The sequence below is a fragment of the Urocitellus parryii genome, chromosome 7, assembly GCF_045843805.1.
Source record: "Urocitellus parryii isolate mUroPar1 chromosome 7, mUroPar1.hap1, whole genome shotgun sequence".
NCBI classification, from domain to species: domain Eukaryota; kingdom Metazoa; phylum Chordata; class Mammalia; order Rodentia; family Sciuridae; genus Urocitellus; species Urocitellus parryii.
In genome coordinates this window covers 23,506,668-23,533,433 of record NC_135537.1, presented here as the reverse complement: position 1 = coordinate 23,533,433, position 26,766 = coordinate 23,506,668, and the positions used below count along the sequence as shown (strand labels likewise).

The 26,766-nt window shown below is 36.9% G+C and overlaps 1 protein-coding gene across 2 annotated transcripts in view; it reads right to left on the bottom strand.

Annotated features, from left to right (window-relative positions):
• The window catches only part of Trps1 (transcriptional repressor GATA binding 1), a 240,671-nt gene extending 217,461 nt beyond the window's left edge, over positions 1-23,210 (bottom strand). The window contains exon 1 of one of the 2 annotated variants that reach the window (XM_026393883.2): positions 23,155-23,210. The gene's annotated coding sequence lies outside the window, so the exon portion shown is untranslated. Of the gene's footprint in view, positions 1-22,221; positions 22,263-23,154 lie in introns of those variants that run through there. The other variant, XM_026393882.2, reaches the window with a different exon arrangement.
• Between the last annotated feature and the right edge of the window lie 3,556 nt (positions 23,211-26,766).

The window sequence follows — 26,766 nt, the reverse complement described above, 5'->3', positions numbered from 1 at the left end:
GACAAATAAGACCGTGATTAGTTCTGAAGGGGAATTTTGTAAGACTCATTTTGGAGAAGAGGAACAAGGCTCAGGAAATCAACACCAAAAGTAAGCTCTAAGGGGAAATCTCTGAATATCAAAAAGTCATGTGTTTGCTTTTTTAAGTCACATATTAAAATCAAGTACTAATACAAATACAAAAAATTTAAAATAAAGACATAGGTCACAAATGGCCCAAAGAATAACGTACAGATGGAACAATATGAAGTGAAAAAAAAAAAAAGACACCAAAATACTTCTTTTAAGAATGTTTACAATTCAGAATGGCCTTGAATCAGCATTCTGGACAAAGCTTATACCACAGAAACTCAAACACAAAAGAACTAAGAAATTAAGCCACACAATCTACAAGAGAATGACACTAAGCTAGTCTTTGGAAGAATATGACACCACTCCTTCCTGATAGAGTCGACAGCTAGAATTCTTTTTGTTCTACTCTGTATACATCCTAAATATTATTTTTTAAATTGAAAAGTTAAAATAAGGTCTTAGAAACATCATTTTGAACAGTCTAATGAGCCCTCCCATGGTTAATGGTACAGAAATTAAAAAGATTAGAGACAGAACAATAATTATAATTATCATTATTATAATAAATATTCACACAGCCCTTCAGCATTCACCAAACCTGTTTTACATATGCTACCTGTATTGATTTTTCCGCCCAAAGCTGTGCCCTGGTATTGTTACTCCAGCCTACAGGTAGGGCGAGGCTAGAGACCAGCCATACCACAGAAAGGAAACACAGCTACAACCCACTGTACTGCTGAACACAGCCGGACATCAGCTTATTCCAGACAACTTCACATCTCAAAAGGCACTAGGATGGCTGAATCTTCTTTAGTTTAATTTGTACTGTGCATATCTAGAGTACAAATAAGATTGGAAAGAGGCCAAAGCGCTCAGATTACAGAAAAACGCAAAACAAAACAAAATCGATTAAAAAATATTTGATGCACATTTATGACCCCTGAAGTACTAGGTATGCCCTGTACTCTAGGAATGGTCCTCCAACAGCAAGAAAAATGCACAAGTCTACTATTTGTACATCAGAACCAGGGTTTCTGATGCTGACTTTAGTACCATTGTTTTAACAAGGTAATTCTTTAGGAGTTGAGAACAGAACAATATACATTAATTATTAATACTGATGTTTTTATCAGAACATTATGATTTCCTCTTAAACATTTCTTCAAAAAGACTTGCTCTAGTAAATAATTTCATATGTTCAAGGGACAACTGTCTTTAATAAAAATATCTCTAGTTTTACCACTGGGTCTTAAGAAATCAATCCATATCAACTTAAAATCTCACCCCATATAAAGCAATACTAGAAGTTAACCTATTAAGAATCAAAAAGGAGGATCTAAATTTCCTTATTTTATTTATTGTTTTCGATTTTAAAATTCATTCAGACGTGAATATATAGGTCCTGTAGACTGCAAATTAAAATTAAGGTCACATCACATCCAATTGCATATCAATTATTTTTTCTTTAGCTAACAGGCACACAAGGATCTTAAAGCCCCAAAATGAAGCAGCTGGCTACAAAATATAGAAATCAGTAACATTCAATCATAGCTGGACATTTGTTGTTGTAAGGAATTCCAAGCAGTTCTACTAAAAGTACTGTTTCATGATATATCCTTAATATGGGCTTCCAGAAAAGGACATTAACACAGAAGGTGTAAAAAGCATTCCCTTAGCAATTACTTTGGAATCAGCTTGAAAATGGAAAGATCTTCACAGGGATGGATGCACAACAACTGCCTTGAATTTTGTAACTTAAGAAAACTATAAAAGACCTCAATTCTCAGAACACCAAAAGTGCAGAAGTCTAAACCACTCCAAAAGGGATCCCTGTGCTTATAAGACTACCACCTTATAATGTGAATTGTGATTTAACCATGACTTTATTTTATTCATAGCTTTCTGAAAACATGAGACATAATGCTTCCATCTACCAAGAGCGTTTGTCTAAGTAAATAAACTTTAAAAAAAAATCAGAAATACTTGAAGCAGCTCCTTGAAAACTCTGAGAAAGCAGGTGACTGATCTGCAGGCGAATAATCCATTTTTAATTAAGGAAAACCTAGTACTTTAGTTATCTCCACTGGCAACTGTCCCTCCCGTTTGCACCAGGATCACAGGTGAAGAAGATTTAAAGATGAGTCACTGCTGATAAACCCATCCCGGGATTGGCACAAGGAAATTCGAGTGTCCAGACAAGGAGGGGCCGCAGCACAAGAGGAAGCAGGGCAGAAGGCGAGGAAAGGGAGTTCGCGGGAGGAAATGCGGCGTCGGGGGCGCGCGAGGTGCCAGGGGCGCGCTGGGCGGCGGGGGCGCGCGCCGCTGCAGCGGGCGCGGGCGGCGGGGAGCGCGGCAACCGGCGAGCTGCGCGCAACTGCTTCCGCAGGACTTCCTGCGACAACACGCCCACGGCCCGGCCGAGCACGCGTGGTGGCTGCCGCGGGCCGGGCTCCAGCCAGCGGGAGCGCCCCAGCACCCCGCGCCTGCAGATACAGCCTCTTCCTAGTGACAGCCGGCTCACTGGGAGCGGGGCTTCGCCAGAGTCAGTGCAAAGAAAATGGAATCCTATGTCTGTCACTCATCTGCGGTGCTTGTTTTTTTTTTTTCTCCTTAAAATGAGGAGGCGAGTATTCTCGGTGTTTAGTTCTGCTTATATTTTCCATTAAAGCGTGCTGGGGCTTTAAAACTCTTTCAGAAAATATAATTTTTTAAATCCAACAGATAAAAACCTAATAAATTGATAAAAAATTGTTTTAAGTATAACCCAAACCAAGGTTTCTTCTTTATGTCTTTGTGACACCCACAAGCCACATCAGGATTCATGGCTGTCAAGGCCCTATTTGAAGCAGTACTTACTCAGGACTGCAAATACATTAAGAAACAAAAGCCATGAAGATTAACAGGACAGTACCACATCCCCATGTCATTCAACAACTTCCCCTTACAAGAGTTTGCTGATCACAGCCTTTTTACTGTAATGGAGCCAAAGAGAGGCAGTTACTTACACTAATATAGATTTTTAAAAAAATAGAAGATTGCAGCTATCTACACAGAAAGATGTAAGTTGGATGTTTCCAGAATTATTACTAAGAATATTTTTTAATGTGGTCTATATAAAGGTGATGGTTTTATCTCCCTGATAATGAATTAGAACCTATGAAGAACACAAACTGAAAAAGTGTTAATATGACAAAGTCACCTACTCTTTAAAGCCCTAGGCTGGACAACACAGCTAATGAAGCCTTGCTCTCCCACCAGATGAGAAACCTAGGGCAGCTCATGCAGCCTTAGTCCAGACTGCTTGGGTTCAAATACCAATTTACCCACTTGCTACCTGTAGTCTGGACAAAGTATTAAACTTCCCTAAGAAGTTTCCTAGTATCTATAAGATGAAGATGACAGCACTTTCTATCTCAGATAAAGTCTAATACACTGAGCAGAGTGGACAATATACTTATCAGAGTGCTCAACAAATATGAACCATGATCCACAAGGTGGCCACTGATGGGATAACTAACCTGATGAGCAGCTTTTCTTTCCCCTATAAAAGTAGCTCACCAAGGGTCCCGTTTATTTAGTGATCAGTGCTAGCCAAGAATCTACCAAATCCATTGCTACGACACATAGCTCATTTCTATGCAAACTGTGTCCAGCCTTTGGGCAAAGTTTTCATGCCCTCTGCTCCCTGATTTTCACAAGTGAAAACTAAGCCCCACCACACATTTAATAATGTCCTCCTTCCCATCATTAAAGGGCACCATACAGCTTTAGCAGACAGGAAACTAGCCCAATACACATGCTGTCCAGCTGGCAAATAAAGGCATCTTCAACAGCATCCACTCCTACATACAGTCTGATAAGGAACATTTTAATGGAGCCAAAACATACATTTCCTTCCTCTATTTCTGCATTTAGCAGACATGAGAGCTCGACAGTCATGTCAGGGATTATGAAATGGCAATAAAGAGAATTTTAAGCCACCAAGGCTACCAGAACAGCAGGGCTAAATTTCTCCTACTCACTTTCAACCAAAAGTATGCACCCCTTCAGTTGTGGAAAAGTACAGAGGATTTTAAAACCTCTACTTATTAACCAGAATGTACTCTTCGGTGAAACTTTCTACTGTCACTTAGAGTGTATAAAATGCAGCAGACATTACTTCTAAAAATCCAACCAGCTACCTCCTTCAAAGGATAGATATCAGGCACATTAGCAAAGTTTGTTTGAAAAAGCAATTAGCTAAGGTTTCTAGGAAGCTTTGGAATGTTTCATTTTTAAGGAACAAACAGAGAGATGCAAGTCCTGAGTAATGAACTGCTCTAGAAGCAAACAAATTCACTAAATAGACCATCTCCTTGATTTCCTCTAATGATTCTGTGTCCATACGGGCTTAGGAATGTACAATAATGGCAAGACTTAATAATTTTCCAGACCTGTTTAAAATAATATTTAAGTGCTTAACAGCATCATATGTTAAGTCAAAGGGACTTCCAATTCTTAGATAAAATTAATTTTTGTTAAAAAAAAACAACTACTATATAGAGGTCAAGGATGTGGTCTTTTAAAAATACTTCAAAATTATTCCCTGGCTTTTAAGATAAAATTTAAAGTGATTAATGAAACTCAAAACATTCACAAGTCCCAGGCATTCTTGCTCCAAAATGAAAAAAAAAATGTCACAGCAGCTATTATTCAGTTATCACTTCATTGGTCATCTCTCAGGAAGACATGGATATTAAAAAAAAAAAAAAAAAAGCAAAGGGAAGTTCAATATCCTTTCTCTACCCTAAACCTGGGCATCCCAAAGCAGTGTTATCTAGGGTTCAGCTCAGCTCTTAACAAACTGTATTCATCAATATCCTAGTTAGATCTTCTGAAGGTCTGAATCATCCTTCTCCCTTAGCACCAAGCACTTAAAGGAAACTTGCATCCCGAAGCCAGTACATTAGCCACTGTTGATGCCAATACTTAAGCAGCCTGACAAAATTAGGCTGAAATACATTCAAACATGTAAGTTAAAACTGTGCATTTATGATTCATGAATTTGTAGCCTAATATCATTCGACTCTTTTATCAAGCCCAGGCCTTGTGCATGTTAGGCAAGTGCTCCACCACTAAGCTCCGACCCACGACCCCAGCCCATTCTTAATGTTTTAAGGGCACATCATTTATCATGCATTATCACAGGACCTCAAATGTAGTACCAGTAGATGCTCAATGCGGTCTGCATTTTCCTCTTACTATAGTTTTCAAATATATTGGAGACTCTATACCTCAGTTTCTTTGATATATCCCACCTGGTTAAATGACATTAATCAATAAAAGAAGGGATTTGAAAGCACATTGCAAAATACAACATGCTAAGTTGTAACCAGTGGTATTCCATTTTAGGAACAAAACATTAGGGCAAACTTCAAGTAGCGTCTATTAATTATGCAACACCATATAATCCTTTTCCTCTCTGAAACCTGACAACCCAATTTCACAATTTTCTTAACACCAGAAAACCCTATGCTTTGGTGTCCAAAGCGTTCCTCCCCCATGTGCCTATTTAACACAGCACTTTTAAGAAACTACTGGATCCAAGGCGTTTGAAAGAGAACAAAAGTTGACTTGGGTATGATCTCACTCTCTTCAAGTTTGCAATGCCAAGTGGATTCTGAAGCCACAAAAAGACAGGAGCACAAGGCTGTTTAGATGAGTAAAATGGAAGACTTCAGGAAGAAGTATAGCAGTCAAGAGTCAGAAATAGTAGAACAGTAAAGGTTGGGAAAAGGGCATTTCATAAAGAGGAAAGAACATTTTGTAAAGAGAAAAGAATACATGGTGTCACACTGATGGAACTGGTAAACCGGAGGCAGATCAAAGGGTCCTGAATGCCAAACCAATGAGGAGAAATCAGCTTATAAACAAGCACTGAAGGAGGCTGAAGGTCACTGATATGGGGACTTGGAGCCAGGTTAGCTATTTCATTCAGATCAAAAGCTGAATGCATAAAATCCTGAAAGAAAAGTGCAGAGATGAAGAGGAAAATCAAGGACAGACTAGAACAATCGTGGCAGAGATGCAGTGCCCCAGCAGCCAGGCCAGAAGAGACACTCAAGAATGGCTGGCAGCATTCTGTCCATCTGGGAGATGCCTCCATACGGAAAGGCCACTAGGGATTGCCACACGGCAGAGTTAACAAACTGGGGAACTGCGGCAGATCCCACATGGCTAAGAAATGGAGATTTACGTGAAATGATACCCAGAATGAGGCATTCAATATTTTCTTGACTCTGAGTTTATTTTATTTCTAATTAGGCTTTATCATTTAAGTAAATGATACCATATATGACTAATTAAGAAATCTCAATTCTAATTAATAAATCTCAAGAAGCAACATTTTTTACTTGGAGTCATGTAACACTGAAGATGAAATCATTCTGGAAATAAATGAAAAAGTAGCCTTTTGCTTCACCTGTTTTTTCTAAACCATCAAAGGAATTATATTCAATATTTGTTGATTGTTACCTAAAAGCCATCCAGTGTTTAAAAGCTAACCTATCTATCAGCGTCATTAGCTAAGTCCAAACTACATTTGAACTTTTCCTACATTCCAAAAATGCTTCATAAATAACTAAAATTGGATTATAATCCAGATGGACAAAAGATAATGCCATTAACTACCTTCTATAAACATCTAGGTTAGTCTTAGTTCACAAACATGTGTCAAGAGAATGAGCATATAATACTTTATGTCTGAAAAGACATTTCACCAAAAAGTATGTAAATGCATTAGCACAGTTGTGATTCAGGGGAAGTAAAATAAATTTCAGTATATACTGATTTATCAAGAAAGAATTTCCATTTATAAATAAAAAAGAAAAAAATGCAATAATTTGTCTCAAATCTTACATGTATAGAACCTATTTTAAGAACTAACAACAACAACAACAACAAAACTTGGTAGTAAACAAAGCCTAACATTAGCGCTTACATTCATCTATGTTAAGAGAACATGCTAAGCTTCCAATTTCCTAAAGTCAAATAAGAAAAAGAAAGAGCTGCTACATAGGGGAGACTCAAGTAGAAAAATAAACTCTAAAAAACATTTAAGAAAATCTAGGATGAGGCAGACATTTAGAGTGTTCACTATGATTGTATCAGTTGTAAATCTGATGTTAACTTAGAATTCACAGCCAAAGTGAAAAACAAATTCATCTATACTGAGATAGTAGTATAAAAAGGAGAGAAGTAGACAGATATGCAATAACAGTGGAAGTTTTCAGTCTTTCTTCATACAATACGCTCACCACACCAAGGAGGAGATTTCAAGTGGGATGACCAGACCAAGTCAAAATGGCCCTGTCACCCATTATAGTACTTCTTTTTAATCAATCCTTCATTTTCTGATTTAATTAATAATTTCCAACAAATGAATATGATTATTTTCCACAAGCAACCTGTTTCATTTTAAAAGAGTATTTACAAATCATTTATAAAGGTTTTTCACCAGAAAGAAACCAAACCAAAAGACAGCCTGCCCTCTAGCTAAAAGACATAGAAATGAAATGAGGGTGTCTTCACCTTGCAGTGGGATGAAGTGGATCAATGCATAGGCTGGACCAGCCCAGGGCCTGATGCTTTTTCCTGCTTTCCCAAGTCACTTCGGGAGCAACCCCTGATAGAGTCGAGCAACATCAGATTCAGCATGGCATTCTTAATTCTTTAAATCCCAGAAATGGAAATGGCAGCAATACTGGGATTATAAACTGTGTATTTCATTTATAGGGTACTGGAGTTGCATTTGCCCTTTAGATGATGTAATTTTACTATTAAAACTGAAAAGATAAGAAACAAAAAATTTTAGTAAAAGACTTTTTAAGTCTAAGACACGGAATTCTTTCTGTAATTATAATCGAGAAAGGAATATTAATTATATCTATGTTGTACACAGTTGGGGGACAAAACCAAAAATGGAGAGTGAAGAAATTCTAAAAGAAAAATAAAGACATCGAATTTATATTTTTATAATATTTCACTTTCAATATATTCAAAAATGAAATGTGTCTTCCAAAAGACAGGACTAATAAGAAAAGCATTTAAAATAAAGTTCTTTGTTATTCTTTCATTAATTTGTTTTTATAAATGCCATGGAGTTTATGTAAAATGCCATAAATGGTTTCTCAACCATGTTTTAATAACTAATTGCATATTTCAGGCCCAATCTCACAGGTTACCGCCACAATTTTCCAACCTGCCCAGGGGCCTATGGTTGTATGAATAAAGAGAAGTCCAGTTTCCTGGAAGATTTTAAAAATTCTCTAATTCAAATGAACCATTTTTAAAAAGAATTTATCTATATAGATAAATTCTGGAGGCATTTTAAAGGAAGACAAGTAACACAAAATAACTTCATACTAATGACCATGGTAAAACCAATATTTTAGTACCAACTAGATTTTATATCAGTGAATCCAATGAGGTTCCTATTTCTAAGTGTTTAAAAGAAACACTAAACCTACATTTTCTGCAGAAACTCCTTAGTCTTATGTGATAACTTCTACATTAAACAATGGAGTCCCATATCTTCATAGGTTACTGATACAGAAACGTATCAATTGATCACTGCACAGTGATAAATGACATTTTCTGTTCTATTCTCATATCCATCTGCAGAAGGAAAATAAAAACTAACAAATCTTAAATAATAAGTAGGTTTCCTCAAAAAACTAATTATAGTATTTTACTTATAATTAGGACAATGATCAGACACTTATCCAAGCAGGGAAAAGACACAATTTTATCTTCATTTTCCTTCTTTGAAAAATAAGATGATTATGCTAAAATGGATATTAGCTCAAGCACCTTCTATCACTCAAATATGACCCTATGATTGCTCTGAGTATACCTGAATTAAGGAAAAACAAACAAGACATCAAATCAAACTTGAACAGCAGATTGTAACACACCAGAAGAAGAAGGTCCAGTCATTAAGAAAAGATTCATTCACTGACCAGGGTCTACTCTCCATAACAAAACTACTAAAACATCTCATGTCTAGATTCCTATTTCATCCTTTGGTAGGAAGCAGAACACACTATACACTGGTGCAGGTACAATATGTCCATCATCAGAAGAATTGGGGTTTTAGAGCAAAATCACAGAACTACAATTCTATCAGAGGTTACGTCATTTATTCTACATCTAACCTCAGGTGATTTAATCTGTTCTTCTGTTTATTTCCTTTTGTACATGGTTTTCTTAAAGTGACCTAATGAAATAAAGTGTACGTAATGTTGGGCTCAAAGTTAGCTAATAGCTTTACATGATCAGCTTATGTCAAGACAAAATGGACCAATTATTTCTACAACGATGCTCACACAAATAAACCCTCCTCTTGTACATTTCAAGAAGATGAAATGCATCAGTATCTAGAGGCTTTGAATTAAACCTAAAAACAACGTACTGGATTTCCTACTATATTATGAATAGGTTTTTTTTTTAAATTATACTGTCTAAAAATGACACATTAAACATGATAAAATTATCACATTATCCCGATTCTACAATCCTGATGTGATTACATTGGACCAGAAGTTTTGGCAAAATGTTTGCCTGACATCACAAGAGACAAACAAGGAGGTGGTTGGTTGAAGTGTTCGCATTTCTACCAGTGGAGACATCAAATTACTGTCAAATGCACTCCACAGGGAGTGAAAATAATGTTCCCACTGCAGTCAATTCCTCCTTTCAGGAAACAGTATGGGGAGGTGCTAGGGATACTAAGTTTACAACTCGGTATCAACTTCATTAGGGCCTAATGCATTTATTCCAAATAAAAATGTGTGTTATAGTCTTACAGATATAGAAGCAGAGCTGTTACTTCTTTATGGAAAAAGCTTTATTTGCTTTACAGGATTATAATTTAAGAATGCCGATCATCTTAAGTACAGCAGTGTGAGGCAGGGGATGCAGGCAAAACCAGAGAAAGTTTTCTTTATCCTAAAATGTCTTTGCACAAAACTGTGTTACATGAAAGTTTCCACTCTAGGTATAGATTTAATTTTTACCCTATGCATTAACGATGTTTTTACATTTTCTTATTAATTTTGAAAAATTCTACAAAATGATCTGAAAGAGAATCTAACACTGGCTAAAGATTTTTCTTTTCCTTCAATCAAATTTTAGATATAAAACGCATAAGTTCTGAATGAGAAACAACTAAATGCATACTGTTTTATACCATTCAGAATTTTTTCAATTAATTACAGAGAATAAATAAATACATGATTTTCCAAAAACCCCGGGTTTTTTTTTTAATTAAAAATAATACGGTAAAAATAACACAAAAAATAATTTCTCCCTATAGTGACTCCTCAAGAAATGACCAAAATATCCTATCAAGGTGTGGCAGGTGAACTGAAATCAGATGCATCAAAAATTTCTAAAATGATAACACAAAATTTAAAAAAATATGAAACAAATGCAAAATTAATTTGTGTTTCATGGGAAATAACAAGGGTTCCATAGTAAGAAAATGCCGAAAAGATTAAATATTTTCTATCCTTGCTAAAAAGCTTTCTAAAAGCTACACTGAAACATTTCAAAATCAATGGACTTCATGCAACCCAAGAGAATTTGGAAAACATTTCTCTAAAAACCAATCCAGAACACAGGATGTCAATTTGGAAATAATGTAAGCATATTTTGTTTTTAAAAAAAATTTAAAGATGAAAATTCAAGTTAACATCCTAGTGATTAACTCTGCGACTGCTTAGCCAAGAACAACTTTCGGCACTTAACACATAAAACTGTCAGTTTCCTTTGCTTGGAGACAAAACACACAAAAAGCAAACATTCACTGCTATATTATCCTGGACATGAAAGATAGAACTTTTATAAAAGGTGATCAGTCTGAATATTGGTACCTAATATGATAGTCATGCCATAGTTCCTAAGAATCAGCTGTAAATTCCAAACCTTAGAACTATGCTTAGTGGATAGCTACTATTCTAGATTTGTTACTCCCTAAACCTTGATAGAAATATGATCATTTATTACACTATAGTAGCTCAATGCATAAGTATGTTAAGCAGCCTGGGCTTGATGTTATTGAGTACAGCCACCACAAATAACAAGTAAAACTCTTTTATTAAAGACCTCAAAGCATTGATAACCTGATACTTGGCATTTCTACTTCTTGTGAATCTAAAACAGACTGATGGTGAGAGTTTTTACAGAACTCTTCTTCTCTAAATCAAGATAACAGGCCTTTCAAGCATCATTCACGATCGAATGGTCCAATTCACATTTATAAACTTGGAATACAGAGTTGGGTAGAAGTACTGAGTAACTAAAATTGCCTTAATCTTTTTGCCAGAAATATGTCACAGTTGGTGCTTATAATTGTTTCCAAATTATACCACAACTTTATTTAATTTCATTCAATGCATTTCCTCATAGGAATGGGGTAGCAAAGGCCTGTTCAACAGCAAACAACAAAATCAAATTATTATTTCATTGTATGTAAGCTTCTTACACTGCTCCCCCTAAAATATACATATTATAAAGAAATGTAGGTTTAAAAAAAATCATACAGCTGGCACATACTTCAACTAAAAGGGTAAATCCTTACTCCTCCAGAAATTGAAATATTAGACCTCAAACGGGGTAAAAAGGGGAAAGAAAAAAATGGTAATAAGGTATGGCAGAATAATCCAGAGGAAGCATGCTTGGTCTGAGCGTAATTTTCTCTAGTATCCTAAAATCAACGGTATCATGCAACCCAGGATCTCTGCTCACTCTTCTGACAATCATCCAGAGGATTTTCAGAAAGAAGGACTCTAGTTTTCTAGTTGTACTTCCAAATGCCAAATCAACTCACAGGACCTTCCTCTCCTGAAGGAACATAGCACAGTAGCCTACCAGAAGCTAGAGAAGACTTTTTGTCACAAGGAGCCAGGAACTATGAGTATGACCCCAATGGGGTTTATCTAGAACCCCCAAGGGCCACAGGCAAAGAGGCCAAAGCTTTCCATGTTAAAAGTAAGTAAGTAAATAAATAAATAAATCCATCTGTAGCGATAGTTCTTTACATGATTATGGGTTGTACAGTATCTTAGTCCCCCATCTGTTCAGATATAGGTACATATATATCCTTTTAAAAAGGAACTAAAAATGTAGAAAACAACAAAAAAGGAGGAAAACTTGCTTGAAGTAATATCTGTCCCCAATCTCCATTTCTAATCATTATTGGTCTCAGTCTTACAATTTCATTATGGCCAATAATACACTGAATTACTGAGGCAGTGAGAAGAGCAGAGATGAACAAAATTCAACATTAACTATGAGAAACTGAACTATTTGCAGAGTAAAAAGTGCAAGACACATACACAAGTAAACACATGTAACATGAAAGGGTTAAGTGTGTGACAGCAAACATGCACAATCACGCACGCACAGATTTCCAAGTAAAATGTGTACAACAGGATTTTTACTATTGGTCTAAAATCTAAGTTACAGCTTTCTTTCAGATTATCAAAGTACGAAAAAAAGGAAAATATGTTGTAAATAATTAGGGCATTCTTTCAACAGTATAAATTGTCTTAAGAACAAGACATTTAAAAATAGAATTAACGTGATGGGATACAGAATAAAATAAACAGTTTATTATAATTGAGGTTTAAACGACAGTGAATTCCTAAAAGTAATTTACCACATCTTACACTCAGAGAATGTAATGGAAACACATTCTAAATGCAAAGGAGAAACACCTCTTACTATTTGTTTATAAATCACAGAAAATAATACTTCATATAAGTTCTTTGCTTAACTGTTCGCACTGGCTATTTGTACCTAATTTTCCACAACTTTCCTGGGTTTGCAGAACTAAGGAGCAAGTTTTGCAATTATCTCTAAAAAGGGATATCCATCCAGTGATAATCATAATCACTTTTACTTATAATTATTTATTAACAAATTCAGCAACCAAATACAATATGATTTTAAAAGATCTCAAAGGTACATAAAGAAATAACTGGTTTTACTTTCTGCAAATTTTCAGTAAACTAGGTTAAAATTCAAAAGTTGATAAAGTATTATTAACAATTCAAAAATAAACTAATATATTGAAAAATTAAGTAATATGGATTATTAAAATTAATATATATGCCCAGCCCTGAGCCCACAAACTGAAAGGTATCTTTTAAAAGTAAAGTCAGCTAATTATCTCTCAAAAATATTTAATGGCATCCAAATTAAAGCAAAAACAAATGCCAACGTCTCTTAGGAACTTTTATATGTTCAGAACTACCTAACAGTACTGAAAGACAAGTAGGCTGATGTATTTATTTCTACATCTTGCAGAGCTGAAGATGATGTGTGGATAATGACATTAGAGAGTGCACACAAGTAGAATTTGGTTTTTAATTTGCCTTACCAATCTCACTCTCATTTCAGAACTAAAATGGTAATTAAATTAACTCTCAAATAGGTGTTGGGATGCACTAAATAATTTCAATTCACATTAGAGAGACTCAGGTCATTTTAAAAAATATGTAATATGGTAAAATTCCATGTAAAGCCTGTAATGCAAAAATATTCTATAGGAGTGAGAACACAAACGAGTACACGTATATGGGCATACTTAGGTATTATGAAGTCACAAATTCATATGCTGCCTTTTGCATAACCTAGAGAGAGAAAAAAAGCCAACCCTGAATTAGTAAGGCTTAATCCCTCTGTACATGAACTGCATCATGTAATAGAAAAATTAGATTCCACAAGCTAACTTCTGCCACACATATTTACACTATTCATAGGGCTATCTAAGTTCCTGAAAAAATACAGAGAAACTGAAATGGTGATTCACAAGAATTAACAAAAAGCTACACTGCATGTTATATTATGAATCTTCCCTGATTTGTAAGCTTCATACTCTGAACAAATTCTACAAGGTAAAACAGCTCTTGATCAAAACACTTTTTATCTATTGCTATATATAAAATATATGTAAAGTATAAATAACAATGTGATGTCATCTATCACCCTATGTTGGTTCATTATCATTATAATATTCAATTTAATTATATAATAGTAGTAATGTTTTTTTAAAACTTGGGACATGTATATTAGATAATATAAATGTTTATTATTCCTTATAATACTATACTACTTGCTATCATGAATACAAAGTAATTACAGATAAAGTAATTATTAAGGCAAATAAAGAGGACCATGCTTTCTTCAAATTAAAGAAAAAGAAACAAAAAATAAACTGTGGACACTTGTATATTTCCTTCTAACACTATCTACTATAAAAGGCTTAAAGAGCAGACAATGAATCATTTGTTTATTCAAGTGTTAAATAAATTGCATATATGTTAGCTTCTGACTTACTTAAAAGTATTTGGAACATTTTCCAGAGCCTATTTTGACTGTGTCAATTACCTAGATACCAAAGTTGTTGTACTGTGTTGCTTGATGAAATAGGACATACAGCAACCCTCAAAACCAGTATTACAAGCCTGGCAAATAGCATCACATTTGGGTGACGCACAGAATCCATCACCCTAGGGAAAAACGCATAGGATCATAGTACAGAGTCTTTACATGTTCCATATTATTTCTACATAACGTTTTGAGCTGATAGAATTGTGAACTATAAAGTGCTAGTCCATAAAATGTATATCCAGAAACAGCACTGTCACTTCCCTGCTCCCTTCCACGGAAATGGAACTTTTGAAAAATGATCTCAGAAGCAGTTCTTAAAATACACTGCATGGGGGCATTTTGATTTACAGCTTTTTCTTCTTTTCAAATTTCTTAGTAAATTCAGAGTATATGTAAGTATTATGATAACAATGGATTCACAATGTTAAACCGCCATACTCACTTCAAACTTCTAAACCGTATAAATTCATGTAGCTCCTTAAAAGATTCACATTTAAAGCACAGAGTTTCTTACAGCATATTAAAGTCCACTGTTAAGGTGTATCTAAGCAATATTACATGCATTACATGCATAAAACACACCTACAGTAGCATACATATATGACCGCAGTAACTTAAACGCAGTGCTATCGTGATACCTGAAGTACTTGCAGGTATTTACCCTGCTAGAATTCCCCTCATAGGTAGCCCACTACTATCAAAATATTACACAAATCAAAATACATTACCTTTGTTCAAATAATACTGCTGTTCATTATATAACATAAAGAGTCATCCTTAATCTCCCAGGAACCAAGATAGTGGTGGATTCTTGGAGCAGAGGTGGTGCAGAATGGTTTGAGGCAAAACCGAAACATATTGTTTAAGTAAACCTTAAGGGGAGGGGATCATATGCGCAATTGATGGATTTTTTTTTCTTGTATCATCTTCCACAAAGCCTCCCCCAACCCCTCCCCACCACTCAACAGTAAACAAACTGCTGATATTAAAGGACCATAGCTCCAAATACCTCCCTCTGCCTTTTTCCCTTCTTCCTAAACTTTATTACTCTCCCATCAGTTTTGAAGTAACAAACCAACATTCATTAAATAAAAATCTATGGAAGACATACTCATAACTTGATATTTATGTTTGAAAACTTTGTAAAAAAAAAATTAAGTAAATCAAGACCTACTCCAAGAAACTTCCACTGCGCTGATATGAACAACACACAGCTCAAGTTCTTTTAAGGTTTTCCTGACAAATTCGTAAGTAAAAGAGCAGTTAGCAAAGATGGAATACTTCGGATGGGAATAAAGTCTGCAGCTTTCACAGGAAAATCTGAGAAGCACATCAAGTAAATCAAAACTGTTAAATATCTAAGCGGAGAACACTTGAAGGTCCCTAAATATGCAGAATGCTTTTCATAATTATAAAAGCCTCGAAGAGTTTACTCCTCCTGTGTTTGCTGAATTTTCAATATGTATTATTCCTTAAATAAGCTCTGAGTAAGGAAGGGGAAAAAAAATCACAGGAACAAATTCAGGATTAAAAACAAAGTCCAAGATAAGTAACCGTAAGATTTAGACCTCTGCAAGCATTCACATCAGAAATGTCGATACTCAGTTCTGACCCACCAAATGGGGTGGAGGGCCCCATTTCTGGGTGGAGGATTTTTCCCCAAGGAAGGAAATACTGGCATAAGTCTATTTGCCCCCACAAAAGATTTTCTTGCCTGCTAATTTTGGAAGTTGCCCGATGTCAATCAACATCACCAAGATGTCTCTTAACTACAGAAAGTTCTCTTTGCCTTGTCAGAAAGAGAGAAGACAACTATTAAAAAAAAAAAAAAGAAAGAAAGAAAGAAAAAGAAAAAAAAACGGTAACTAAAAATTACTGCTTGATAAATAGAGTTTAAAAATATCATGTAAAATTCTAAGGGAAAAAAAACTCTAGTCGAAACACATGGACCCTTAAAACTTATGTTTTCAATCTAAAAATGCATTTTGGTAGTTTCATCTATTTTCCTTTCTCTGCACATAAAAGTGATTAATGTCACAACTAAACTTCCACATTTTAGGCTCTTGCTAACAGGTGTGGCATTCTTTATATACACTATTCATCGACCTTTTGCCAGTGATAACCTTACTTAATCTCCATTGAAACAAAACCAATGTTTTTTCCCCCAAACAAAAAAGAAATAAGGGAAGGCAAATACCCATTCTCCCCAAAACCCAAAAACTGTTTAAGTTACGGTAACCTGAAATGCCCAGCCATCACAAAGAGCAATTGGAGAACTCCAGCAGTGCTCAGCAGGAAAGATTTTTAATAACAGATTGAAAAACAAGAATAAAAATAACTGCATCAACAGAGCCTTTCTTCCTCAGGCCACAAGCCCGTTCTTAGTTGAACTTTTTTCTTTTTCTTAAAAAAAAAAAAAATGGCATTTTGGCCACTAAAACCAATCCAGAACATTATTAAAAGTTAAAAGCTACCAATTACTTCTGTCTGTTCTTTTAAAGCAAAGTTTGGCATTACGTCAGTTGGTTTAAAGAAAACAAGAAAGAGAGAGAGAAAGAGTAGGAGAGAAAGTTTCCTACTTGTATAAACTAAACCACCAGGGAAGGTGTCTAGCCACTTGTGAAGTATTTACTGCAGGTTTTTAAAGAGATAGAAACGTTTTAAAAATTAAAAGATTTTTATTATTTTTAATAAATCGTACTTAAGAATGACAAGTCTATCTTTAATGTCTGCTCTGGGATGTTTTAATGTTATCTGCATTTCAATGATAGCTTTGAATCAGAAAATGATTTCCAATGATGCTTCAAACTTGAAGTGCATAGATAAGTTCATTTTTGTTTTTGCTACTTGGATTTGTGCTCTTGGGGGAAAAGTGGGATAACAAAAAGTAGACACCCCTTCTATAATAGCCACTATAATTGCAGTCACTATCACTAGTCAGGTTTCTTCATCTAACTAACTTAACAATTTAAATAATTTCCTCCCAAGATCCATCCCCAAATTCAATAACAAGAGTTTTCTTAAGTGAAAATATCTCTTTCTAACCTAAATCAAATTCTACATTATTACACCTATCAAAAAACCAAAGACCAACAGATTCAGTTTTCAGAGCTATGAGAGCCACTGTGTGATATGACAACTCAAAAAGTGACCATAATTATAATATCAAAGGCATTACTTATAAAAGTCAAAAATAATAGAATATTCTATACAAATTAATGACTGATTTTGGATCCACTTACACCCAAGGATAAATTTTTTAAAGCATTTATTCTCTCTATAGCACTGTTTGTTACTGAACAGTACCATAAAACAATACTTGATATTTCAACATATTTACTTTAATCAACTAGTTAAAGCTTTTAGGAGACAAATGATTTTGATAATTATTTTTAAAGCTGCCCAATTTTTTAAAATATAAAGTGTATTAGTCTTTCTCTAATATATGTGACCATTATAAGTACCCTAAGAGAATTAGATTAAATTTCTACTTGGCAAAGGCTAGAAGAGCGTCTTTATATTAAATCTACTGGGGAGCTCTAAAATCCCATAAATCATAACTATTAAAGTAACAAAGAATTCACTTCCTTCTGTATGATATCAAAAGACAAATATAGTTATCCCATAGATACACAACCAAAGTAAAACCAAGTCTAGATATGCTGTTATTAATTTCCCCAAATATCAATAACTAGTAAATCAGGAAGATAAATGAGTAAACAAGACTCAGAACTAGTCATCAAGGGTATTAGTAGTCATAACCAGCAAAAGAGGAAGAAAGAGAAACCTCTGTTACCTGGAAGCTTGACCAAGGATGAACAACAGAAAATAAGCCCATAAAACTTGCCTGTTTTTATCAAATTGATTGTAACTGTGAGCTGCAATATTTGGGACAGAACTGTCTGAGTTTATAGTTTTCTACGCCTGCCAAAAACAGATGCAGACTACCACACTAGCTGTCCTGCAGAAACTAAATTAAGCAAAGGCAAATATCAAGTGGAAAGTTGTCAGTCTGTTGAATGAATGGCTTCATTTTACACACTAGAGAGTATCTTCATAAGAATATGTTTTAATGTAAGCCAGTCATTTTAAGTGCATTGCTTATTACAAAAATAATAATTTCCCTTTAAATCAATTATAGACACCTGCTCATAACCTTCTTAAAGTCTATTTTGTTTTATACACAACAGCATAGTGTTGTAAGATGATTGTTCGCCATCAAAGGAAGTACTGAAGTAAAAAACATAATAATAATTTTTAAATCCGCATAGCATGAAAAGTGTTTTAAAAGCCAGTTATCACCATGGATCCCAATTTCAAAATGAAATAAAGTTCTAGTCCAAGAACAATTTTTTGCAAGTCCTTTTAAAACTTTCAGTAATGTTTGTTTACTTCAACAAAGACAGGAAGGCAAGAGTTTATTAAAATCTAACACCCTTTGGCTTATTTTTTTAGTTAAAAAAATGCAAAAGTCATTAAATTAAAAGTGTGGTTTCTATCTCCGAACACATATGCATACACATCTCATCATCATCACAATAATAGAAACATCATTGAAATACTAGACTCCTAAAAGCAGCTTTTCCACAGATGCATTCGTCTCCCTGTTTTGAAGGTTTTCCTTTGAATGAAGATCTCCTTATGTGTATTACAGAGATCTCCACTGTGGAAATCAGAATAAATTCACTTATGACTTAAAAGAAAAGTAAAAATAATACTGAAATATGGTAGGGCCACATATAACTGACTTATGAATGTGCATACTGATTTGGATCCTAAGCTGTTTTATAAGCAAGTGGGTAGAAAATTTTTATAAAATCATTTAAAATATAAGTAGTCGTGAAATATGCTCAGTTCTGAATTCAACCCAGACTTCACAGCTGGTATGACACTTTCCTCCTTTTCTTTAGTGTTACCTTTAAGACACAAAAGACAAAATCTAAACAGTCCCAGAGACCCTAACAGCATCTAAAATTCAAAGAAGTGACAAACTATGTATTAGGCACTTGCTGTGTTCCACCATTTATTTAGAGAGTGTCAGGCTTGGTTATTATGTGTGTGAAAGCGTTCTGCACACACATATCCTAACTTACAACAGATAAATCAGGAAGCCATAAACGGCAGCTCACGGATGGTAAATAAGACTTTGCCAACAGAGTACTCATGAAGCTTCAGAATGCCTTACATTTAGAGAAATCGAGTCGGAATGTTGGCACTATAACTCTATTCCCTCCTCGGGTGTTTTATTTTCACATTATTAATATCCAGAAATAATCATTAAACTTTAGCACGTTATTGGCCCTGACTATTGAACTGACTGGAGATGTTTTTATCCAAGGGTACAGCTTTAAAAGGAAGTTATGAAATCTAAAGAGAGATAAACGCTAAGAACTATATGTTTAACTTCTTAAGATTCAGCACATCATTAATAAACTTTCACTTAAGGTAAAAAAAAAAATCCTCATAATTTTGGTATCATTTCCAGACTGTGCTGTCAGCATCAGAACTTACAGGAAACGCTTCATCTTCCCATACAAACCCTGTATTTATTCACAACCCTGGCATACTTGGGGTAAGGGGGGAAAAAAAAGCCTGGATGATTATTTTAGATCCTTTGCTTTTTTCACATTAACCGGTGGGATGGCTGAGAACGTCTGCTAGGCAAATGAGCAACATGTAAGAAACTTAACAGTGAGCTCAAAAACTTTCATTCTCATTTTGTCCACGTCAAGAACTGAACTGGCTGCCCGCATTACTTTCCTTTACTGTCCCTGGCATTTTTAACTCTGGCAGCCCTGTCTAAATGATCAACTTTTCCTAAAACCAGAAGGAAAGAAACATGATGCCAGCCAGATCCATAGGTTTTAGCTTCAGAGCTGGAGGACTTTGAAGAGTTGTTGGAGGGTTCCTATTTTATCTTTGCTTTGAGCCATCAAATTTAGCCAACAACCAGGCCTAGAATTATCATTTCTTATAATTTTGTCTCAGGCCCTATCTATATTTTGCCTTTGTACTTATTATCTTGCCCCAGCTCTTTCCTTGTTCACCTGGTAGGTTTACAAAAGTTCAATGAATCTACAAAAGTTCAATGAATCGGCCTAACTTGTCTCGCATTTGACTATTCCGCTAAGCTTCTCACTTCACTTACCTTGCTTAAACTCTAGCCGCGATTTTCCAAAATAGGATAAGGATGAATATTCTATAATAATTTTGATTCATCAATAAGATCCATCGCTCTTACTCAAAAACTTTCAAAGTATCAATTCTGGGGCCTAAAAAGATATGGGGAAGTAAAGCAGGTCCTAAAATTTAATAAGTCCAAGATTCCCTCTGAAACCCCACCAGTCCTTGTCGCCCTCTAACTTAAATTGCTTTAGAGTCCTAGGGCCATAAAACAGTTACTGACTTCCCTGGGGAAAAAGGGAAACACCACTATCTCAGACAGGTACTAAACAAAAAAGCTTTTCCAGCCACAAAAACAGCTTTGCACTTCAAACAGCTCCCACCTCCGCCTCACCCTCAAATTATTCATGGGGTCCTATAAACCTGGAGTTATTTGGAGGGACAGCGGTGTTTGCCTTGGCCTTTCAAAGATGCGTTTCAGACTCTACAGCCCAAACAGGAACTAGACAGAAAGCAAAGCTCCCGTCCGCCTGGATGTCCCACCGCTGTCAGGCATTTAATCACCGGCCAGTGTCCCCTGACCCGCGCGACACATGGCGCATCAACCGCACCGCAGAGGAAGTCTTCCCCTTCCTCAGCCCCTACGGAAGCTCCCTGGCTGCAAGGCCCCGCCACATGGCACCCACAGGGCACAGACCCCTGGGCCAGGCTGCCCTGTGCCGCTCAGAGGCGGGTGCATCAAGGGGATGCGACACCCTCCTTCTCCAGCCCCAGCTGGGCCTTTAAGGGAAAAAAGTTTGAAGCCTGGCTTTGTAAACTCTTCAAAGCCAAAGCCAGTCCTGTGCTATTTCCCCACTTTGGGGACCACACGAAGGCCCCTTTCGGAGCCCCTCCCGACCCTCCCAAGTTTGCCCAACTTACTACTCTGCATGCCGGTGCCTAGTCTGCTCCCCGCTTGTCAGGAGCCCCCAGGAAACTTGCGGCGGCGGCGGCGGCGGCGGCGGCGGCCCCTCGGGTCCAACCACCTCCAGCTCCTCCGCTGCGCCCGGTAGGAGAGAATTAAAATCAGCCAGAAAGAGACAGCGAGGGGGAGTGGGGCTGCGAGGGGGAGGGGGCACCGGCCTGAAACTTCTTTTTTTGGCAAATGGGGATTTGTTTTTCCTCCTCCCCGGCGGCTGAACTTGACCCTCCTGACTCCAGGGGCTACTGCAGTTTGAAGTCGCTGGTTTCCAAGGCTCAGTCGCCTCAGACCCACCAAAAGGAGGAAAGGAAGCGGGGAAAGGAGAGCAGAAGAGAAGAAAGAAAGAAAGAAATCACACGCGCAGAAAGGAAGAAAGAAAATGCATGTGAAACCCGAGAAGCCTGCGCTTGGCTTTCTGCACACTCTCCCTCTGCTTTTTTTTTTTTTTTTTTTTTTCAAAGAAAGTCACTTTTAATTCCCAGGGCTCCCCGCTCGCGATCGCCCACATTTTGCGCACACACGCGCGGGCGCAGCACTCGCATCGCGGCGCCCGGAGCCGGGCGAGGGCAGCCCGCGCCCCCCGCGCCCCCGGCCCCGGCCCCGCGGCCCGCCGGGCCTCCCCTCCTTACCTGTTGATTAATCGTCAAGAACACCCTCGGCAGCCCGAAAGATGGTGGCTCGGCGGCCAGAGCCATGAACCGTCTTCTGTTGTTTGCAGAGTTGATCTTGGATTATTGGGGGGGGGGGAGAAAAAGGTCTTTCCTGCCTCCCCCCCTTTCCCTTCCCTCCCCCCCCTTAGGAAAAAAGAGAGAGAGAGAGAGAGAAAGGAAATAGAGCAAGGATGTGCCCGGTGCCGGGTGGGAGAGGGGAGGGGGTGTTGTTTTTTGTTTAAAAAAAAAAAAATCAAGAAAGAAAGAAAAGAAAAAATAGGAAGGCGAGAGAGCGATCGAGAGGACGCGAGGGCTGGAGAAACGAGCAGCACCAAAAAAGAGGACGCTTGAGATTGCAGTGAGATCGGGTCTTTATCAGAAATGTTATCGCTTGTCAGGACCTCAGTCTCCGCGCATTACGTCAGTTTCAAGACACCAACACTATTAATATCAAAGGAGCCTTCGCGGAGGAAAGCGCCACCCCAGACCGAGCTCCCTTAAAGAGACAGCGCGAGCGCGCGTCCCCGCGCCGCCGCCGCCGCCGCCGCCCCGCCCGGCCCCGAGCACCCGCCGCCGCCGCCCGCCGGGACCGGCCCCGGCCGCGGCCAGCGGGCTGCGCGAGAACTTCGCCCGAGTCTGAGCGCCGCAAATGAGCGCGGCGCGGGGCAGGGGCTCGGCCACCTTCCCGCCCCGCCTCCCCGCCGCCTCCCCACCCCCACGTGTGAACGTGCGGGCTGGAAAAGAAGGAAAAATCGGAACGCTTTGGGAATAAAGCGATAAAGACGAGGACCTACCTTGGGGGTGTGGGGGGTGCGCGGGGGGCAGGCAGTGCGTGGCGGCCAAGGCGACGTTCCCCCAACACTCGGAGATGCTGTCCTGAACAATTCAAAGAACTCTTAAAAGTGCTCTTACCTTTTCGGTGGTGACTTTCCCTCGCCCTCTCAATTAAACGACGCACGGTTCCTGTGTGCGTGTGCGCCCCCTCCCCCGCCCTTTATCTGTGGCGAGAAGTCTCGGGACACCTCGTCGTCGGTGGTCAGGGTTTCCCATGTTCTGATGGCAAGAGGGCTGCAGGAGAACAACTTGAACTCTATCCTGAGTTGGAGAAGTGCGGACTGAGGTTGCTATGGTTTTCTGAGCTGAGGAGAAGGCAGAAGCTCAATGGGTGCTTTAAGGGGGTATCACAAAATAGATAGAATGGGAACATTATTCAAATACTGCCAGATTCATACATGCTGCTCTTTGGGGTTTTAGTGGCAGATAAGGAACGCTGAATTTGGCATGACATTCTTTTTCCTACTTCACATCTCCAGATTTTCTCATTAAGAGAAATTGCCTCCACATAAAGTTTACTGAAATGAGCGGTGTTTTTTTGTTTTTAACTTCTAAAGATCAACAATGCATAAAACATTACCATGACAGGATTCAAAGTATAGGAGGTGTTAAAAACCAAGTAAACATTTCTTGGGCATTTGGACTTCTTTTCTTCAGTTGGGTGACTTTAAGTGGCATGTTTTTCCTTTGGTGAAAGTCAGTTTAAAACTAATTTTGTGCTAAAACGAGAAACATCCTTCTCTAAACGACAGAATGATTAAAATTAGAATTTTAGAGAGGTACAATCATGAATCTGTGAGCTGAAGATGAAGTGATTTCCTCCGAAATATTTTTCACTAAATGATTCTTGCATCTTTTTAGAGAAAAGATGAGTGTATTTGCGAAACATACTATTATCAGGGATAAAAAAGCCATATCATATAAAAAATTGAAACAAAATATGTGCTTTCAGAACCTTACCCTTTTTTTCTGTAAGGTCTTTAATTCTACTTAATATACCCAATCAGACAGATATGTGATTCCTTTCTGTAGCACATTTATTACAGAAGTATTTTGGTAGCATGCTTCATCTACTCTTTGTGAATAGAAAAGCAATAATTCTTTTGCAATAGAGAAACCAGGCAGGTGAAAGAGTAGTCAAAATACAGTTTCACAATGAGGCAAACAATATATTCCCTAAAGGAAGAAGACAATGAAACTCATATGCATAGAGTTATTCATATGTTATCATCAATTTAAATTAATTTGAGAACAGACTTAGATTTATACATATATTCCTGCATGCAGGAAAAATTAATATCAAAATCTTCAGTAAATCTCATAGTCAACTACTATGACCACCTGCATATTTCCACACTGGAGTCATTAAATACTGTCCACCCCCAATTTCCCCTGTAAAAAGTATCCCTATATTAAATATAGACCTTTTATTTTCTTTTTAAGCCATAAATTAAGTTGCTGACTTTTATGGAAATATGCACGGCACATTGAGACACATTTTATTCAGAAAAATAATAAGGATAAGAGTGAAACATTTTTTAGCCATGACTAACTGAAAATATTAGGTCAAATAAATTTGGAAACGTGTATCTGACTAGTCAGACTGTTTGAATTTAAAGGGTTAAAACCACCTAAAACTGTTGAAGCTGGTATCTAACTGATAAAATCTGTGGCCATAGCATCTTAGAGAAGTTAAATAGTACAGTTATTCACAAGGATTAGTTCTCTAATCTCTTCTGCTCCCCAAGATTTAAATGACATTTTAAAAGGGGAAGTGATCTTCCTCTCAGTCACCCTCAAATCTAAAGCAATCGTCAAGAGTGTAAATTTACTCACATGAAACAATCATTGATTAAATTGGTTCAAAAAATTAAATTACACGCTTTTGCAAGCACAAAACCCTTGAGATGGCTGGTGTTTTTCCACCTGTAATAATACAAAATCTGACCATAAGTGTACCCAAAATTATATATTATCTGAAAAATTAAAGCCAAAGGTCTAAGGATGAATTATGTCCTTTAATTGAAAGGATAAAGTTACACTCCAGGTACTGAAGCCAACAAATTCATGGTCACTTAAAATTTTAATGAATGAAGTTTCACGGACACAATTTTGCTAAAGTTTGCCTGAGAAATGAAGAATGTCTTCATGTTACTTTTTTGTATTTCAAGTTTGAATAGAGCAGATCAAATGCTGTCTGTATCAATCCGTTTACATTAACCACAAAAGATCTGTAGAGAACTTAATAAAAGCACAAATATTTTTGTAATTTTTTCAAGCAAATTACTTATTTATTTATGAAATAATTTATGAAGAAAATTTTTACCTCATGCTTTAGATATATTACATATGCTCTTGATTGACACAATATGTTTAAGCTCAAAGGCCCTCATAGCATTTTTTAACTCTAGTAGGAATATTTCAAAACAACCAACTAATACATGAGGTCATAATTGTTTGACAGTTGTTTTTAATATATAAAATAAGTTATGTATATTGTTTTCCTTCAAATGTTTGTTGATTTGTTTTTCCAGTCCTGACATTTGCATGGCACAAACTGAATTAGGGGAAATATTAAAGATTTATTTACATTTATTATCTTCTGCTGTCAAACATATGCAAAACTCTTAAAACCATTACCTTCTTTTGCTTTTATTAGCACTGCATTTCTGAACAATGGAGCCTGGATGTTAAAATGACAACCTGTGCTTTTATAAGGTGCATCAGAAAATAAAGAAGAAATTAGCAGAAATAAGAAACACAAACAAAAGGAGAAACTTTCAACTAAAATAGTTTCTTTATAATCTTTCATAGTGCTTTGAATTATTTGAATTATGGCTGGACCACTGATAAAACAGTTCCTCGAACTGTATTGGGCTTATTATTTAACAAGATGACATAATATACTCTGTTTTATTATTTAAACATTCTTTCCCCCCCTTTTCTTGTAGTTTATTCAGAGGAGATACAAAGAGGGATTAAGAGTTAAGCACAGGCATACTTGTTTTACATTTTCAACCTTTTAGCACATAACTTACTTACAGCTCCAGTGCCTGTAATCACAATGATTTTACCTGATGGAACACGTATTTCAGAAATGTAATCCAACTGTTTACCCTAACACGCCATAAATTGCAATTCCTTTTAGAAACCTCAAAGATTGACAACCCTTGGTCCTAGATGCCGACTGCTTTAACACATACTATCAAGAAAATATTTATGCATTATTTGCTCTCAAGTTAGTACTACCTCATGTGAAATGCAAGATGAGTTTGCCTTCCAGGACATCAAAAGCCATTATTGAAGTACTCTGCCCTCATGGTAAGACCTGAAGTAACAGGCATTAGCAGACATGAACTTCTCTGAGTCTATTCCTTCCCCCAATCACACAGCACACAACCGTTAAAAAAAAAAAAATACTCTTCTGCACAAATTATGATCATTTTCCAAACTACCTATTGCTCAGCACCTCTGGGTGAATTTATTAAACATAATTCAGCTTTAAATAGCCTGTATCTGGTATTCAAATTCACACTTACACTTGCCAATCCTCTCCCTGCAATATCAGGCAAATGCCTAGTTAAACAGATGGGCCTTGCAGCCCACCCAAAAAGCCAACAAACATGAGCTTTATTTAATTAAAAAGGGAAACAAATTTCTGAGGTGTAGACACACACACACACACACACA